The sequence below is a fragment of the Chrysochloris asiatica genome, unplaced genomic scaffold, assembly GCF_000296735.1.
Source record: "Chrysochloris asiatica unplaced genomic scaffold, ChrAsi1.0 scaffold00008, whole genome shotgun sequence".
NCBI classification, from domain to species: Eukaryota; Metazoa; Chordata; class Mammalia; order Afrosoricida; family Chrysochloridae; genus Chrysochloris; species Chrysochloris asiatica.
The window spans coordinates 18,366,775-18,385,793 of NW_006408526.1; positions in this window are offsets into that span (position 1 = coordinate 18,366,775).

Consider the following 19,019-nt stretch of genomic DNA (forward strand, 5'->3'; position numbering starts at 1 on the left):
TTATTTTCATTCTATCCACCCTCCCATCTGTTTTCAACTTTATCCTAGGTAAATATTGCCCCATGATTGACCATTCCATGGTGAGCAAATCTTAGTAGTGCTGTTTGTCCCCCCATATACCTATTGTTGTTGTTGTTAAGTTCTGTTGAGTCAATTCCGACCCATAGTGACCCTGTATAAAGTTTCCAAGGAGCAGCTGGTGAGCTTGAACCACTGACCTTGCAGTTCAAATGACTTTGCAGTGTGACACATTAGTCCACAGCGCCACACCAGGACGCCATATACCTATTGCATGGCTGAAAATTGGGCCACAAGGGTGAGTTTCTTTCCAGACCTGAAGGGTGGTTGAAGGCCATAGTCTCAGTTTCCTCCAATCTCTCTCTGACCAGTAAGTTTGGTCTTTTTAAAAATAATTTTGAGTTTTGTTCCACATTGTCTCCCACTCTATTGAGGATATTCTAATGTGATCACTTCCAGAGCAGTTGTAGTGGTTCTTCTGGTTTCAGAGTCATAGAGAATGACGTTCCCATGATCCATTAGTCCATTGGACTAATTGATTCCAAGCATCTTCAACTCTCATCACTCTTCTTTCTTCTGCTCATGAAAGATAGCTGCTCATGAGCTTTGAAGATCCCAGATACTACTCACCAAAGTAGGATGTGCAGCACTTTCTTTGTGGACTATGTTATGCCAAATGAATATGGTGTCCCCTGGGACTATGGTCCTGAGGCCCCAGGCACAGCAACTCATTGTCTTAAGATGTTTTATAATATCTAAGAAGCTTTCATCATTTTTCCCACTGTATGCTCTACCACATTCATACTCAATTTTGTAGAAAGTGTATATACACATGTACAAATATCCTCTTTCAATCTCATATATTTGTGGCTATCCTCCCACTCTTCCTTCCATACCTGTTTATACTGTGTGTATGTCCATATATCTACATGCAGAACACTGTTGTTCCAAGGTTGTATATATAATACTATTGCTCTCTTTCCTCTTTTGCCCTTGTATACCTCCCTGTGGGTTCATCTGCCTTCATCATTCTTCTGCCAACCTTTCTCTTCTTGTAGCTTGCCTTCCCCAACACCTGAGTTAACATGTATCCACCCTCTAACCAGTGATTTACTTTCCCTTCCCTCCCACCCTGGAAACCAACAAAGAATGTTTCTTTTAGCAGAAAACCTTTTCTTGAATTTTCATAAGAGTGGTCTAGTACAATATTTGTCCTTTTATGATTGACAAATTTCACTTAGCAGAATGTCCTTCAGAGAACCCTTGATTTTAACTCCACCACTACCATACAACAGAGTCCTTGTGTGGCGCTGTGTGTTAATGCACCAGACTTCAAAGCTGTTTGAACTGCAAGGTCGGCAGTTCAAGCTCACCGGCAGCTCCTTGGAAACCCTATACAGGGTCGCTATGGGTTGGAACCAACTCAATGTCACTTAACAACAACAACTACCATACAACACTTAGGTTACAGTTTATTTTTCAATATGGAATATTAACAAGATGAATGTATTGGCTGGAGGATCCAATGGATCTTATCCTCTTGGAAATTTAATTCATACTTTAAAAATAATAGTAATTCTTAGTCTTGTGAACTTTATTGTTTTGATATACATTTGATGTACAGGCAAAATTAGGTTTATGAGTCTTTAAGACTGAGCACTAGATTATTGAAATTATTGACCAAAGCAATTTATTTGAGAAGTCCATCCTGGGAGGTCTTTAGGAAGGTATGACTTGCTGGTTTAATGAATGACACCCTAAAGTAACCATTGGATATTTTCTTCCTTTTTCTAACATCCTCAAATGACAACTTGTCTGGAAACTCATGTTACATATTTTAAGAGGCATAACAAGTAGCCAATTGCAAAAAGAAAAAGGCTTTAGTAGTTTTAGCTGTAGAAGTGCTCTCATAGTCTCTTTATATATGTTAATGGAATATTATGGTGCTTTAGGTTTAGATGACTGTTAAGGTTCTTTCTAGTACTACCTCTCCATTTAATTCACACATTGTCTTTATCTGTGGTAGGTTATCATTAAGCCTCTGATTGAAGCTCATTATCTCACAAGCTACTCTTTTTATTTAAAAAAAAATATTGATATTTAATGTATACAAAGTGAAGTGCACAGATCTGAAGTTACAGTCAGATGAATTCTGATACATATATGTGCCGGTGTAACTGCTACTCCAAACATGACATAGAACGTTATCTTTAAACAGATGTGCTTATTAAAAGATATTTTTTCTATTAAGGAAGAGTCGGACTTTTTGTAATTCCTTCATGCTAATCCTATTTTTCTCCTCTAGAGCCAAAGACAGTTAGCCTGATGTCTCTTTCCCTTGATAGCCTTTTACATGAGAATTGAATGAGAACATAAACATAAGTCTTTCAGAGTGTAATAAGAATCACATGTTCCAACATGATGACAGAACATATGTCCTTGTATTTGTTTTTTTCTGGATGTCTGGTGAAATTCATCGTCTTTAGAATCCAACTGAATTAGATTTGGAGCCTACTGCTTCCACTTAATAATTGTGTGAACTTAGGTAAGATGATGGGTCTCCCTAAAATGCAGTGCCCTCACCTGTAAAATGAGGACAGTAGCTATCCTATAAGGTAGTTGAAGAAAAAAGTGATATAATGTATTTTAAATGCTCAATATTTCCTGGCCCATGGTAATATTTATTTATAATAGAAGGTATCAGATGTTATATGAGGTAAGGCAGATAGAATAGTCTTAAAAAAATCTCTGGATATAAACCTTACGTTGAGTTTTGTCTCTTTTTTTAGACAGGGATTAAAGGAGTATTAAGTAGTAAAAGGGAACTAGATTTAGAATCAGATTACCTAGATTTTAATCTCAGCTCATCTATTTATTAGCCTTGTGATTCTTAACAAAATACTTAACCTTCCTTGCCTGTTTCTACATGTCTAAAGAAGGGATAATAATACTGCATTACCCATATTATAGTGTTGAGCTGTTCAAGATTAAAATACAGTGTGAGTTAAAGCTCTTTTTAAATTGTAATTTTCTGTAATAAGGTAAGAGGGAATAAAGTGATAGGGCTCACAGGAAGGTAAGAAAGGAATTATCAATCTAAAGTACCTCCGGCAGAATATGCTGCTTATATGTTTGTAGAATTACAACTACAATTCACATAATGATGACACACAAGAGTATAAGGTATAAGGTTATTGGTAGCCAAAAGTTGCTCCTGAAACCTAGTCTTCATTAGACTATTCTTATGCTCGAGACTCAAGGGGGGAATCCCATCTAGCTTGTGGGTAAGTATGTGCACTTCACAAACTCCATCTACTACTTTGGTTATCTGTGATATACAAAGGTCAATCAAAAGGTATTGTTATAAAATCACAGAAACCTTTATTTAAAAAAATGTGAAGCTCTTGTTTCTTGACATATTGTCATTATGTCTATACATATCTGAAAGCAATATTTCCATCTCTCTAACTAGTCCCTGAAGAATTCTGTGCATTTCGATTTATATCCCATCAAAACACTAGTATGGGCATCCTGGAGGGACTCATACTCTGTTCCTTCGAAATGTTCTTTGAATTTGGTGAACAAAAAGAAGGGGAAAGATTAGGGCTATAAGGTAGCTCCTTTATCATTATGGTATTTGCCACCCTCTTCTTTTTTTGAGTCCTTCCTTCCTTTCTGGTATAACAAATCCAAACAATTATTTGGAATAGTGCAAATGGGTATGTGCTGGACTACTACCACAAAGTTGGAAATTCAGATCTACCCAAAGGGCTTCTGAAGTCAGGCTGGTGAACTGTTTCCATCAAATCATAGCCTTGAAAACCGTGTGGTGCAGTTCTATACTGCCCACATGGGTTTGCCATGTGTTAGAATCAACTTGACAGCAACTGACAACAGTAAAAATTCAAGTGTCACCTTTTCTAGGGCAAAATTTAAGACTAACTTTGCTCCAAAGGTAATTTTAGTTTTCAGCTCATTGGTGTACATATCATACTTAATTCCGTCATACTTAGAATATGTTTCTGGGAGCCCTGGTGGTGCTTTGGACTAGACATTGGGCTGCTAACCTCAAAGTTGGTGGTGCAAACTCACATGCTGCTCCATAGAAGAAAGATGAGGCTGACTCCTTCGATAAAGATTGTCAGTCTTGGAAACCCAGTGCATGATACTAGGAGTCAGAACAGACTCGATGGCAGTGTTATTGTTTTTTTCCCTAAGAACTAATTTCTAGGTGTTTCATGTACTTGATTTATATTTTCAGTAGATTGTCAGTGTTTCAAGATCAGAGCCTATGTTTTTCACCGAAAAATTAAGACCCCTTTAGGGAGTCCTGGTGTGGCACTCTAAGATGAGCATCGGACTGCTAACCACAAGTTTGATGGTTCAAACCCACCAGCTGATCTTTGGAAGCCCATTACACATTCTCTATGAATTAGAATCTACTCTAAGGAGCAGTTCTACTCTGTTCTATAGGATTGCTATGAGTCAGAATCCATTTGATGACAGTGGATTATGATGTACCATATCTAGTACTTACAATTGGTTGTTGTTGTTAAGTGCTGTCGAGTTGGTTCTGACTCATAACAACCATGTATAGGGTTTCCAAAGAGTGAATGAGCTTGAACCACAGACTTTGCAGTTCAAACCAACTTTGCGGTTCAGCGCACTGACCCACAGCGCCACACCAAAACTGCTACAATTGGTTATACAATGTCGTCTATAAGAATTGCTCACATCCCTCCCTGAGCATCATAGACAGTGAAGACTAAAAACACTGCCATGAAAAATTCTGAGACAGTATGAACATAGAACTATGAACACATGTAACAGGGGGACTGCATTCCATCTTCCTTTGGTGCTTTCTGCATCATTCAATATTTTGCCCATACAATCCTTCAACATTGCAAATTGAGACTTGAATCTTTTCTTCAATTCTTTCTACTTGAGAAATGCTGTATGTTCTTCCCTTTTGTTTTTCTAACTCCACATCTTTGCACATTTCATTATAATTCTTGACTTTGTCTTCTAGAGCTGCCCTTTGAAATTTTCTGTTCAGCTCTTTTATGTTAGGATTAAATGATTTTTGTAGGTTAGGTAGGACACACTTCTGAGATACTTAGAACTATGTATGTGCACAGGATATAGACATCTCACTATACCACTGAGAGGATAGTATAGGAAGTTAGTTAAAGTTGTCTCAGAGGTCATTGTGCAAGTATCTGCCAATGATAAATGGGTGATATTTTTGTTGCTTGCACCTCTCAACAGTTTAATTTTGGGTCTAGGTAATACACTGTCAGAGTAATTCTTATTTAAAGCATTTGTTGATAAAAGTACTGCAAACCTTGGGCTATTCCTTACAGAATCATCATTTATAGTGGATTTTCTAAAAACGTCAGCCATAGATGGCTCTACTGTTGCAGCCCCTTCTTGTTCCCTAATCTTGACAGGTACTGTTCAGTGTGGTCAAATTCTGACACATTGGCTTGGGGTTAGCCCTGAATCATCTATTTGTTATTTATGTGAGTCTGTCGAAGAGCTCTCATGGTGCTGAAGGACAAGCACTGGACTATTAACTGCAAGGTTGGCAGTTCAAACCCACCAGACACTCAGTGGTAGAAAGATGAGGCTTTCTATTCCTGTAAAGGTTTATTGCCTGCAGAATCTCATACAGTGTCATAATGAGTCAGAAATGACTTGGTGGTAGTGAGTGAGTTGAGGGCTCAAGGAGTCCTTGTGGCACCGTGGATTACTCATTGGGCTGCTAACTACAAGATTAGTGTTTCAAACAGATCACCCACTCTTCTTTTTTTCTTCTTCTTCTTCTTTTATCAGTGGGGAAATCCACAATCACATAATTCTTCTGACCTTGATATGTGGAGTTGTGATTGATTTTGAAGCTGTGATTTGTTTTGATAATTCTTTATAACATAGAGTGTAGCATTTTACTGATCTCTGACCCTTCTATTCAGGATAGATAGTAGCTGACCTCTGTTCAACATTTATTGCCATGGAAACCAAATGTAGGCTTACTCTGTTGCTTCAGAAATTTTCATTGGTATGTTGATTTCTTGATAAGGCTCTTTGCCAGATACTGCAATTCCTTATCACCACTTGTCATTAACACTTGTGTGTGTGTTGTTTTGTGTGCGTCTTCATTTGAATTATGAATTACCTGTATCTGAATCTCTTTCTAAAATCATTATATGGATTACTTACAACCAAAGCAAGCCCCCATGGTCCTCTTGTCTGGTGAGTGCATATGTACATACATGTGTGTGCATATGGCCATGTGTGCATGCCTGGCCATTGAAGAGATAATAAAATAAATGATGGACTGTCACGATTGTCTGTACAAAGTCTACTGTTTTTCTTCTAGAGTTTGCCAAGATTGTGTGTGTGTGTGTATGTTGAACCCTATGTGTAGTTAACATTGCAGTTCTTTTTATCTCTTCTTGGTCAAACAGATTAAACATATTATGGATTGGCTATGTCATTATCTTTCACTCATACAATACTAAGATACAAACCAATGCTGCAATGCCCAGATTAACAAATTCAGATGATCAAATTAGGCATTCATTTGAGCTCGTGGAAATTTATATTTCAGGCTGAAACTCAGTTTCAGTGGTGGTGGTGGTTGTGCACCACAGAGTCGGTCCCGACTAATAGTGACCTGTGCAGTGTTTCCGAGGCTGTAAATCTTTACGGGAGCAGAAAGCCTCGTCTTTCTCCTGCAGAACGGCTGGTAGTTTCGAACTACTGACTTTGAGGTTAGCAACCTGACTCGTAACCGCTGCGCTACCAGAACTCCTTTCAGTTTCAGTGGAAAGCACAAAAACAAAAGAAAATGCTAAATCAAACTGCTTATGAGCTGGTCCGCAAGGTTGGTTTGAACCACGTGGTGCGTGGTTCAAAGTCACTATCTGCTCTTTGGAAACGCTACATATGGTTGCTGTGAGTCAGAATTGACTCAACAGTACTCAACAACAACAATAACAAATGAGCGTGTAGAAATGATATCGAATACACTGTGGTGTAAAGCAATTTCGACTATGCTTCAGATTAAACTCAAAATGTCCGTCTTGTCCTAGAAACAGACTGCACTATTACAGTAGAGCCCACAACCAGCAACACTTTGTTGACTGGCTACAAGATGATGGCCATTTACAATGTCATATAGAGACCATGTGTCATATGAGGCAGTTCCATATTAAAGTATCTCATGACAATTTTAGGGCGAGAATAGGGAAGACAAGAACAAAACCTCACTTGGAACATGTTTTGCTTCCTTATTAGCACTTTTCCTTCTGAAAGGGGAGGAGGGTGAGTGTGCCTCTCTAGGTGTTTCCCCTCTGTCTTCTTTGCAGCTTTTTTTCCTCCTCTAGCCTCCTTCCTGGTAGCGTAGTGGTTACGAATTGGGCTGGGAACCTTAAAGTCAGCAGTTTGAAACTACCAGCTGCTCCTTGGGAGAAAGATGAGGCTTTCTACTCCTGTAAAGATTTACACCCTTGGAAACCCTGTACAGGGTCGCTATGGGTCGGAACCGACTCAACAGCACTTCACAACAACAACAACAAGCCTCCTTCCAGAGGACTTTGCTCAAGTCCTAGGCCAGAAAGTTGTCATTTCCTTATCAGTAATAAGATCCACTCTCAAGTCTTCAACTCTCATCCTTGTGTAGATCATCTCTTACCCTCATCTGCCTCTCAAGTCTTCATTTCTCTTTTAAACTCTTATTTCCACATTTCCCAGTTCTTGCTGAAGATGGCCTCCGAGATACCCTACTTAGGAGCCTGAGTAATACAACAGTTGGATGTTTGGCTGCTATCCAAAAGGTCTGCAGTTCAAACACACCACCTTCTACATGGGAGAAAGATAGGCAGCTAGCTCTTGTAAAGATTTACAGCCTTGGAAACCCTCTGGGGCTGTTCTACTCTGTCTTACAGGGTCGTTGCAAGTCCAAATTGACTCAACAGCAATGGAGACATCCTATTTGTATATTTTCTCACCACCAGGCTTCTTTAGTGTCGCTAAAGGAATGATCACCATTTTTTCAGTCAAGTGTGACTACTTTTCTTTTTATAAAATACTGTTGATATATCACTAATTTTTCTTAATTAATTTTTACATTCCATCCTCAAGTATATTGCCATAATGGTGGTGTTTGTTAAGTATATATGCATATAGAGTATATATGTATATAAGTATATATAGCGACCCTGTGTAGAGTTTCCAAGGAGCAGCTGGTTTGAACTGCTGATCTTGTGGTTCAAAGTCCAGTGCTGACCCTCATTATCTCTCATTCAGACATTTATCCTGGTTTTACAGCCAAGCTTCCCAACTATCAATTTCTTCTTTCCAGAGACATCCTGGTGTATTTATTATTTGTTCAAAGGCTTATCTATTGTTACAACTTCTTAATCAGGAATGTATAGTGACTCTCCTTTTCTTTATAGCCAAAACCCCCTGTAAAATAGTACTCTCAGATTCATGATAGCTTCCTTATTCCCTGGCATTACTTTTAATTCTTCAAGGTATTTACTGACCTAGAATAGCTGATTGTACCCAGATATATTCTTGTGCCAAACTAGCAACTTTTCATTTATTTAAATATTAGCTTTTCCTGTCACTCACCAGATCAGAAGTCATGGAACAGGTTCTGTGTCTACTTTTGATCATTATTGCATCCTCTTACTTACTACGTAGTGTAGTGGTAACGAATCGGGCTGCAAACCTTAAGGTCAGTGGTTCAAAACTACCAGCCGCTCCGCGGGAGAAAGATGAGGCTTTCTACTCCCATAAAAATTTACACCCTCGGAAACCCTGTACAGGGTTGCTATGAGTCGGAACCGACTCAAAGGCACTTAACAACAGCAACAACCTACTACTGGTGTGATGCTATAGGATAAACACTGGACTGCTAGTCATGAGGTTGGCTGTTTCGGCTGTTCAAACCCACCAGCTACTCCTCTGAAACCCTATACAGGGTCGCTGTGAGTCAGAACCAACTCAACAGCATGCAGCAACAACAATAACAACAAGCTAACCACAAGGTCAGTGTTTCAAACACACTAGTTGCTCCTTGGAAAAACTCTACAGGGTCGTTATGAGTTGGAACTGACTCAATGGCACTTAACAACAACAGCAACCTAGTACAGTGCCTGGCCTATAGCACAGTAGGTATACTTTGAATGAATCTTTGTGAATGCATTTTCTTCATGTCTAGAACAGTCTATTTGTATGACATTGACAATTCTGCCAATTATAATGTTATCCTGGTGTGACGCTGTGGGTTAATCTGCTGGACTGCAAAGTCAGTTTGATCTGCAAGGTTCATGGTTCAAGCTCACCAGCCACTCCGTAGAAACCCTATACAGGGTTGCTGTGGGTTGGAACTGACTCAACGGCATTTAACAACAGCAACCTAGTACAGTGCCTGGCCCATAGCACAGTAAATATATTTTGAATGAATCTTTGCAAATGCATTTTCTTCATGTCTAGAACATACTGTTTGTATGACACTGACGACTCTGCCAAGTATAATACTATTTATTTCCTCATGCCCAGTCAAAAAGTACTCCTATTAATAACTTCCTAATTTCGTTCCTGTCTGTGCTCCCTTTCTCTTCAACAGAGTGCCTTCTTTTTCTCCTACTTGTAGTTGCTCTGAAGCAACTTTACATGGCTCAGTTAGCAGCATATTATGGTATCATATTCTGGATATTTGTACACTATGATCCTTAGCTCTAAGGAGCTCTGGTAACATAATGATTATGAGTCAGGCTGATAGCCTAAAGGTCAGCTGTTTGAAACTACCGAAAGATGACACTTTCTGCTCCTGTAAAGACTTATAGCCTTGCAAACCATGGACAGGGTTGCTATGAGTTGGAACCGACTCCATGGCACAAAACCATCACCACCACCACCATCTTTGAACCAGGGCTTTGATTATGGCTCAAATCCGTTATGGCTCAATCCCTTGCTGAGAATTTGCATTTCCACCTCAGACATATTTGGGTGGAATTGCAATTCCCAGTATGGGACTAAACCAGAATGAAACAGGTTCTTAGCTCAACTTTAAACTCATTTTGTTAGACATTTTGCTCAAGGTTTAAAAAAATTGTGTAGAAAATATTTATTCCAATTGTGGATGACATGAAGCTGGGAGGGTAGCCAATGCCTTGGTAGTCAAGAAAGCCTTGAGAGGCAGGGAAAGTGGACATATCTAATAGAATGAAATTAAAAATAAATGTGCTATGTGCACAAAGGCCTTAAATCCAGGCAGATGTGCCAATTAGTTAAAACTTAAGTCTTAGTTAACAATTAGCTCAATGTGGGAAAAACAGTGATGTGGCTGCCAAAATGCTGTAGCAGTCTTTTTTTTAAATTATTATTTATTGTGAATTGAGTGAAGGTTTACAGACAAGATCATCAGTTTTATATTCAGCAAATCACACACTTTGTTTCATCTTAATGATTATCCTGCAGTGCAACACCAAGACTCCATCATAATGGAAGTATTTAAAAAGTGTTACAAATAAGCTCTGCTAGCATAGTGGTTATGAATCGGGCTGCTAACCTCAAGGTCAGCAGTTCGAAACTACCAGCCATTCCGTGGGAGAAAGATGAGGTTTTCTTCTCCCGTAAAGATTTGCAGCTTCGGAGACTGTGCAGGGTCACTATGAGTTGGAACCAACGCCATGGTACGTAACAACAACATAAAGGATCTGTGTGGGGCTCTAGCACCAGACTGCTAATCACAAGGTTGGCAGTTCAAACCCACCAGTAGCTCCTTCGAAACCCTATACAGGGTCACTATTAGTTGGAACTGACTCTGTGGAACTTAACAACAATAAAGAAGCCCTGGTAGTATAGTGGGGTAAACACTGGAATTCTAGTTACAAGGTTGGCTGTTCAAATCTACTAGCCACTTGGTGGGAGAAAAAACAAGGCTGTCTGCTCTTCTAAAGATTTACAATCTCAAAAACCCCAAGGGACAGTTCTTCTCGGTCCCATAGGACTACTATGAGTTGGACTCCACTTGACCACATTGTGTTTTGAATCTAGATTGGAATATAGAAGCCAGGAAGCTCTGGGTAAAGAGTCACAATGGAATGGCATTTAAATGGCCTTGAATGAATTGAAGAGCAAGCATTTAGGAACACTAAGTAAGATTTACAATACAGACAAGTGTATCTATTACCAGGAGTGCTAATCATACCTGCTTCCCACAAGAGAAGGCTCCTGCCTTCTATTGATTAAGAATAGTCAGGAGAGGTGGTGTTTCCATACAAACAAAGGCTAATTATAGGAAAGAGGTTTGCAAATGGAGTTGTGGGAGCTTAACCACAGGCTCCCCAAACAAAGCCTTTGGTGGGGTTTAAAAAAGGTTTTAGCTGGGGAAAAGGCATCATGTTTATTCATAGGGATGGTGGTGGTGGTTATGTGCCGTGGAGTCGGTTCCGACTCATAGCGACCCTGTACAGGGTTTCCAAGCCTCATCTTTCTTCTGTCAAACAGCTGGTAGTTTCTAACTGCTGACCTTGAGGTTTGCAGCCCGAGGGGATTTCTGGAAAGTGACCCTCTTAGGAGCAATCATGTTAATTGAGTGCCAAGCACAGAATTTCCTCAAGGTGGATTCTGCTGCAAAGGCCTCTGCTAGTGGCAGACGAAATTTATTCCGGAATGTTATCACCCCAAGGAGCTCTCGTAGCCGTAGTGGTTACGAATCGGGCTGTGAACCTTAAGGTCAGCGGTTCGAAACTACCAGCCGCTCCGCGGGAGAAAAATGAGGCTTTCTATTCCCGTAAAGATTTACACCCTCGGAAATCCCGTACAGGATCGCTATGGGTCGGAACCGACTCGATGGCACTTAACAACAACAACAACAACATCACCCCAGTTCCAGCCCTTCCCAGGGCTGGGGTTCTCCTCTGCCCCCACGGAAAGGTCATCCTTCATGGGGGATACAAATCAATTGTCATATAAAAACATCTTCTTGTTGTTGTAATGTGCTGTGGAACAGAAAGCCTCATCTTTCTCCTGGGGAAAAGCTGGTAGTTTCCAAAGGCTGTCCATGAGATTAGCATTACTCTACCAGAGTTTCTTAAAACCATCTTACAAGGAAGTAAAATACAGAAATCTTCTGTGTGGTCTGTTTACAGTAAACAGACTGTAAAACGGACAAGGTCTTGTGATTAATGCTTTCATATTCTAAGAGGACACTTGGGTAGATAAAGGAGCAGATGTTGGGGGATGGTCCACAAGATGGCCTCAGCAGGGCTCCTCATAGCGCCTCAAGGAGCTCTGGTAGCTTAGTGGTTACAAGTTGGACTGCCAACCTCAAGGTCAGCAATTCGAAACTACCAGCCGCTCTGCAGGAGAAAGATGAGGCGTTCTGTTCCCATCAAAATTTACAGCCTCGGAAACCCTGTGCAGGGTCACTATGAGTTGCAACCTACTCCACCACGGTACTTAACAACAAATGGAGAGTCCTGATGTGTGGTGCTGTGGGTTAATGCGCCAGACTGCCAAAGCAGTTTGAACTGCAAGGTGGGTGGTTCAAGCTCCCCATCTGCTCTTCGAAAATCCTACACAGAGTTGCCATGGGTGAGACCAGACTCAACAGCACTTAACAACAACAAAAACAACAACATGGAGTCCTGGTGTGGTGCTGTAGGATTTGCACTGGACTGTTAACCATGAGGCCCAAGGTTGACAGTTCAAATCCACCAGCCACTCCTTAGAAACCCTGTACAGGGTCGCTATGAGTCAAATCCACTTGATGCCACTTAACAGCAACAACAACAACAACATGAGGTTACAGTTCTTAGCAATCAGCCCTCACTGAGAATCTACTCTGTGAGCATGTACTGAGCATCTACTGTATATGTCTCAGGCACCGGGCCAGGCACTGAGAACACAGTGGTGGTTGGTTGGTTATGTTCTTTGGAGTCAATTCTGACTTATAGCGACCCTGTACAGGGTTGCCAAGGCTGTAAATCGTTACGTGAGCAGAAAGCCTCATCTTTCTCTCACGGAGCAGCTGGTAGTTTTGAACTACTGAACTTAAGGTTCACAGCCCGATTTACAACCACTACACTACCAGAGAATACAGTTGTTGTTGTTGTTAAGTGCCTTCGAGTCGGTTCCGACCCATAGCGACCCTGTACAGGGTTTCCGAGGGTGTAAATCCTTACGGGAGTAGAAAGCCTCATCTTTCTCCCGCAGAGCAGCTGGTAGTTTCGAACTGCTGACCTTATGGTTCGCAGCCCGATTCGTAACCACTACGCTACCAGAGCTCCTTAGAGAATACAGTAGAAAACCCAAAAAACCACCAGCCCTTGAGACAGTCTTTGCTTTCCCAGAAACTGTTTTCAAGAGGTTCCTTAGGCTCCCTGTCTCAAATTAATTCTCTTTATCAGTCTAGAGATTTTTCCAAAATTACTCATTTATTTTAAAAAATAAATTATATTTAAGATAAAAAGTAAATTCCTCTTGTAAGAGAAACATATGCTCATTTGAGAAAACTCATTAATTTGGGGGGGGGGGAAGTAAAGAATGAAAGGACATCTGTAATTTTACCACTCGGAGATAACTTCTATTAATATTTTGTGTAATGAATTAGAGAGTGAGGAGACAGTGTGGGAGGAGTCACAGCTTTAAGAAGACCTCTCAGAAGCAATGGAAAAGAAGCAAGAGACCTGCAGGGTAGGTGTGGTTATTGTTGTTCAGTGCTATTGGGGTAGTTCCCCAGGGGTGGCTGGTGAGTTTGAACTGCTGACATTGCTATTCAAACTAACCTCACAGACCAAAGCATTATTCTGAAGTGCCACATCAGGATTCCAGGCATAGTTATACAACTGAAAAAATGGAGGTTTAACTTCCCAGATGGCAAGAATGTTAAGTGCAAAGGACACAACAGTAAAAGCTTGTTTAAGAATAGGGAGGAAATGAATATGGTTGGAATGTAATGAATTCAGGGGGAATTTGAGAAGTGAGGTTTATGAGGTAGGCAGGAGACCAAAAGTGCAGAGCCCTGGAGGCCATGTAGACCATTTCGATCTTCTTCCTCATGCACTGGGAAGACATTCACAAGATTATCTTTATATATACAATAAACTTTGTGTTATAGAGCAGTTCTAGAATTAGAGAAATGGTTCAGAAATTTGTTAGCACATTCCTCCTGTCCTCCAAGCTTGGTTTTCCTCCTGTTATTATGGCAACAATAGTGAGGTTGACCCAGGATCTGGCAGTGTTTTGTTCTACTGTGTATAAGGTCGTTGTGGGTTGGTATCGACTCGATGGCACCTAACAACAACACAACAATTAACATCCTACTTCAGCAGTTCTGTGGGAGAGAGAGATGAGGCTTTCTGCTCCCGTAAAGATTTACAGCCTCGGAAACCCTGTACAGGGTTTCTTTGACTCAGATTGACTCCACGACACATTACTACCACCACCACATACCTGTAAACATTTGTTACAATTGATGTACCAATACTGATAGATTATTATAGACAAAAGTCCATAGTGTATATTAGGACTCATTTTATGTTGCATTGTCCTGTGGGTTTTGATCAGCATATAACATTATCATAGTAGCATACTGAACAGTTTCACATCCTGAAAGTGTCTAGTGTTGCACATTTTTTTCTTCCCTGACCCCCTGCCAACCACTGATCTTTCCACATGTCATATAATTGGAATTATACAATATGTAGCTTTTTCAAACTCTCTTTTTTCACTTATTGTTGTTGTTAAGTGCCGTCAGGTAGGTTCAACCTTGTATAGAGTTTCTGAGGAGGTGCTGGTGAGTTTGAAATGCCAGTTTTGTGGTTCAAACTGACCTTGTGGTTGAGTGCTTATCCTACCGCCTTCGCTACACCAAGACTCCTTAATTCTCACTTGACAGTATGCATTGAAGATTCCTTGTATTTTTTTGAAGACTGATGGCACTTAAAGAGTTTTTGGAAATTGTTCTGAAGAATTCATTTTGCTTGGCTACACAATTAACGCTCATGGACGCAACAATGAAGAAATCAAATGACAGATTGCATTATACAAATCTGTTGTAAAAGACCTCTTTAAGAGCAAAGATATCAATCACTGAGGACTGACCCCAACTCATAGTCTTTTCAGTAGCTTCATATACACATGAAAGTCAGACAATGAGTAAGGGAAACTATAGAAGAATCAATACATTTGAATTATGGTGTTGGTGAAGAATATTGAAAGCACCATGAACTTCCAGAAGAACAAATGAATCTGTGTTGAAAGAATTGTTGCCAGAATGTTCCTTAGAAGCCAGGAGGATGAGACATCATCTCTCAGTACTTTGAAGATCTTATCAGAAGGGACCAGTCTCTGGAGAAGGACATAATACTTGGTAAAGTGGAGTGCCAGTGAAAAAGAGGATGCTCCCCCAAGGAGATGGATTGACACGGTGGAAGCAACAATTATGAGGATACTTAGGACCGGCAGTGTTTCATAGTGCACAGGGTCGCTTTGAATCCAAACCAACTTGATGGCACTTAACAACAAAAACAACAGCAAAGAGTTTTAAAAACAAGAGCAACATGATCTAACTAATGTTTCTTTTTCTTTCGATATTTTAAAAAAATGTGCTTTAGGTAAAAGTTTAAAGAGCAATTGGTTTCCCATTCAATAGTTTGTGCATAAAATATTGTATGACAATGCTGTATTCCTCACAATGTGTCTGCACTCTCCCCATTTTTGACCTCCATTCTCCATGTCCTTTTGTCAGAATTTTCTACTTCTTCCTGCTCTTTTCATCATTGCTTTTGGACAAATGTTATCCTTTAGATATTGTATAATTGATTATTCTAAGAAACATATTCCTCTTGGGTGGTGCTGCTTGATTATGGGGCCTATTATTTGACTGACAGGTGGCCTTTGGGAATGACTTCAGTTTCAGGTCAGAAGGATGCCTTAGGGCCATAGACTTAGAGGTTCTTCTAGACTCTATCAGACCAGTAAATCTGGTCTTTTTTATAAATTTGGTATTTTGTTGTATATTTTTCTCCCACTCTGCCTAGTGGGGGCCCTGTGTTGCAGTCTGTCAAATTAGCAGTTTGTGGTAGCCAGACACTATCTAGTTCTTCTGGTTTTGGTGTTCTGTACATAACCAACCATAATTATTCTTTACTCAGGATGTGAAAAATGGGTAATAGCATCTTCTTCTAATTTATATCAAGGTATTTAAAAACATAATAATTTTCTTACTAATAAGGTTATTTTTTAATAAAATAAAATTATGGTTGTTGTTGTTGTCAGATGCCATCGAGTCGGAACCGACTCATAATGACTCCATGTATAGCTGAATGAAACAATGTCCGATCCTGGGCCAACCTCACTACCGCTGCCACACTTGAGTCCATCAATGATGCCACCTGCCCAATCCGTCTCATTGAGGGTCTTCCTCTTTTTCTCTGACCCTCTATCTTACCAAGCATGATATCCTTCTCCAGTAAATGTTCCCTCCTGACAATATGTCCAAAGTATGAGAGATGAAGTTTAGCCATCTTGGCCTCCAAGGAGCACTCTGGCTGCACTTCCTCCAAAACAGATTTATTGGTTCTTTTGGCAGTCCATGGCACTTTTAGTATTCTCCTCCAACACCACAATTCAAAGGCATCAATTCTTCTACGATCTTCCTTATTCACTGTCCAGCACCTAACCACCACTAAAAGCACTGTAATAATGGTGGTGTTAGTGGTGGTTATATGCTTTGGAGTTGGTTCCAACTAATAGCAATGTTATATAGGTTTTCTGAAGCTATAAATCTTTAAGGGAGCAGAAAACCTCACTCTAGAATGCCTTAAAACTATGGTAAACAGAGAGGATATAAAAAAGATTACTAATAATCTTATCAGTAGACATTTACCTGTTAAAATTTGGTTATACAAACTTTCTGATAAGGGCAAGTTTATATGGAGCAAATGACATTTATATAGGTTCCTTTCCTGGCTGTGATGGAGTTCTGGACTCTTTTGTATTAAACTTTTGTATTTCTTCTCTAAAATGGTTCCCCCATTTATTTAAGTTTCAGATTATACAGAACCTGAATCAATCTCATATCTAGATTATTTATTTGCAAGTAAATTCCATTTAATGAAAAAAGATTATATTTTGTTAGTTTTTCTCTCTTAAAATTTCATCATTATCTTTTCATGATGTGCAATAGTGTATAATAGTATTTTTATGAAGGATTGTCTTTTCTGTATATCTTAATGTTTTAATTAAATGACTATTGTTAAAATCTTGAGGCTTATCAAGGTTTGCCTTTTTCTGCATTTTATACTCATTAAATTCATGCTGAGGAGCTGGGACTAAAAGGGACATATTATCTAGACTGCACTGGTCAGGATTTCTGGGGCATCACTTTTTATGTGGCTGCTTCTGAGAGAAGTAAAAAACTTGGTAAATCTTAATTTCCTCAGTAATTTTTCTTTCTATTGCTATGTTGTTGTGAAGTGTGAATTTGGCCAAATTTTGGCATAATTATTGTGGTTTTTTTGTTTTGTTTTTAATCCATTATATTGCTGCTCACTATATATGGGAAATAATTAAAAATTCTACCTGATAAACATGTAAATATTTTCTCGGTTAATAGAATGTTCATTAGAATTATTAAGCCAGCTTAAAATATGTTCCGAGGTCACTTTAAAAAGATATACATAGATTGGGTGAATGACCTGTCATGTACAATGTTTACCCCATACTTAACAGTTACATGTAAACTTGTAATAGCATGAAATCGTAATGAAAAAATAATAATCTTAACAAAACAAAATGAAACTACTTAGATAACTTTGAGAATCCAGAAAACACCTACAAAGAAATGTAATTTCATCCCTTAAATTATACTACTATACCCTAAATTTTTAAACTAAAAATGAAAGAAAGTTACAAGGGTGAATAATGATACATTTTGGTTTTCAGGTAATAATGCAAATATGATCAGATAGCATTGCATGAAATAACTGAATGCTCATAAATGTTATGAGAACAATCTGTATATGGGAGTTAAAAATCATTGCTCAGGGAAGTATTTGGTATTTCATGGTTTGAGAGTTGTTTCCTATCTTGTGTTGTTAAGCGTCGTTGACTCAGTTCCGATTCATAGCGATTCTGTGCAGGGTTTCCGAGGAGCAATTGGTGGGTTTGAACCTGCGACCTTATGGTTCACAGTTCAGTGCTAATCACACAGCAGGCCAGAAAGTGTCCTACCCATCAACACTTGTGGCAAAAATACAATAAGATACTCCTGATGTGGTACCAGTTAAAATATGCAGGGTAGGACACTTCCTGGTGTGGTGCTGTAGGGTAAGCACTGGACTGTTAATTGCAAGGTCAGTGATTCAAACCTAACTGCCACTCCTCAAAAACCCTACACAAGGTCACTGAGTCAGAATCAACTCGATGACACTTAACAATAGGAGACTTCCAGTTCATATATATGAATATGATTCATTGAGCTGATATGGGAAGTGTGGCTAGCACATTCTAAATCTAGAACATTCATGGAGTTGTAACACTGCAACAAAGTTTTAAAAACACATGTGTTGTATTTCAAGTTGGTTTTCAACTCAGTGATCCCATATGTCAGAGTCAATTGTCCTGTTGGGTTTTCTAGGCTGTGGCAGCATTGATGGACTTAAGCGTGACAACAGTAGTGAGGTTGGCCCAGGATCGGGCAGTGTTTCCTTCTTCTGTGCATAAGGCCGCTATGGGTCGGTACCGACTTAGCGGCACCTAACAGCAGCAACAACAATCCTTAGGGTACAAATCATTAGGTTTTTCTCCAGTGGAGCTGCCAGGTGGGTTTGAATTGCCAGCCTTTTGGTTAGCAGATGAGCCTTTAAGAGCTATACCACCAGCACTCCTTATTTTAAAAAGCACATAGTCCCACTCAAAGCAAAAAGAGGAAAAAATCTTAGAAACTAGAAATGACGAAGCAACAAAATCAGAGCACA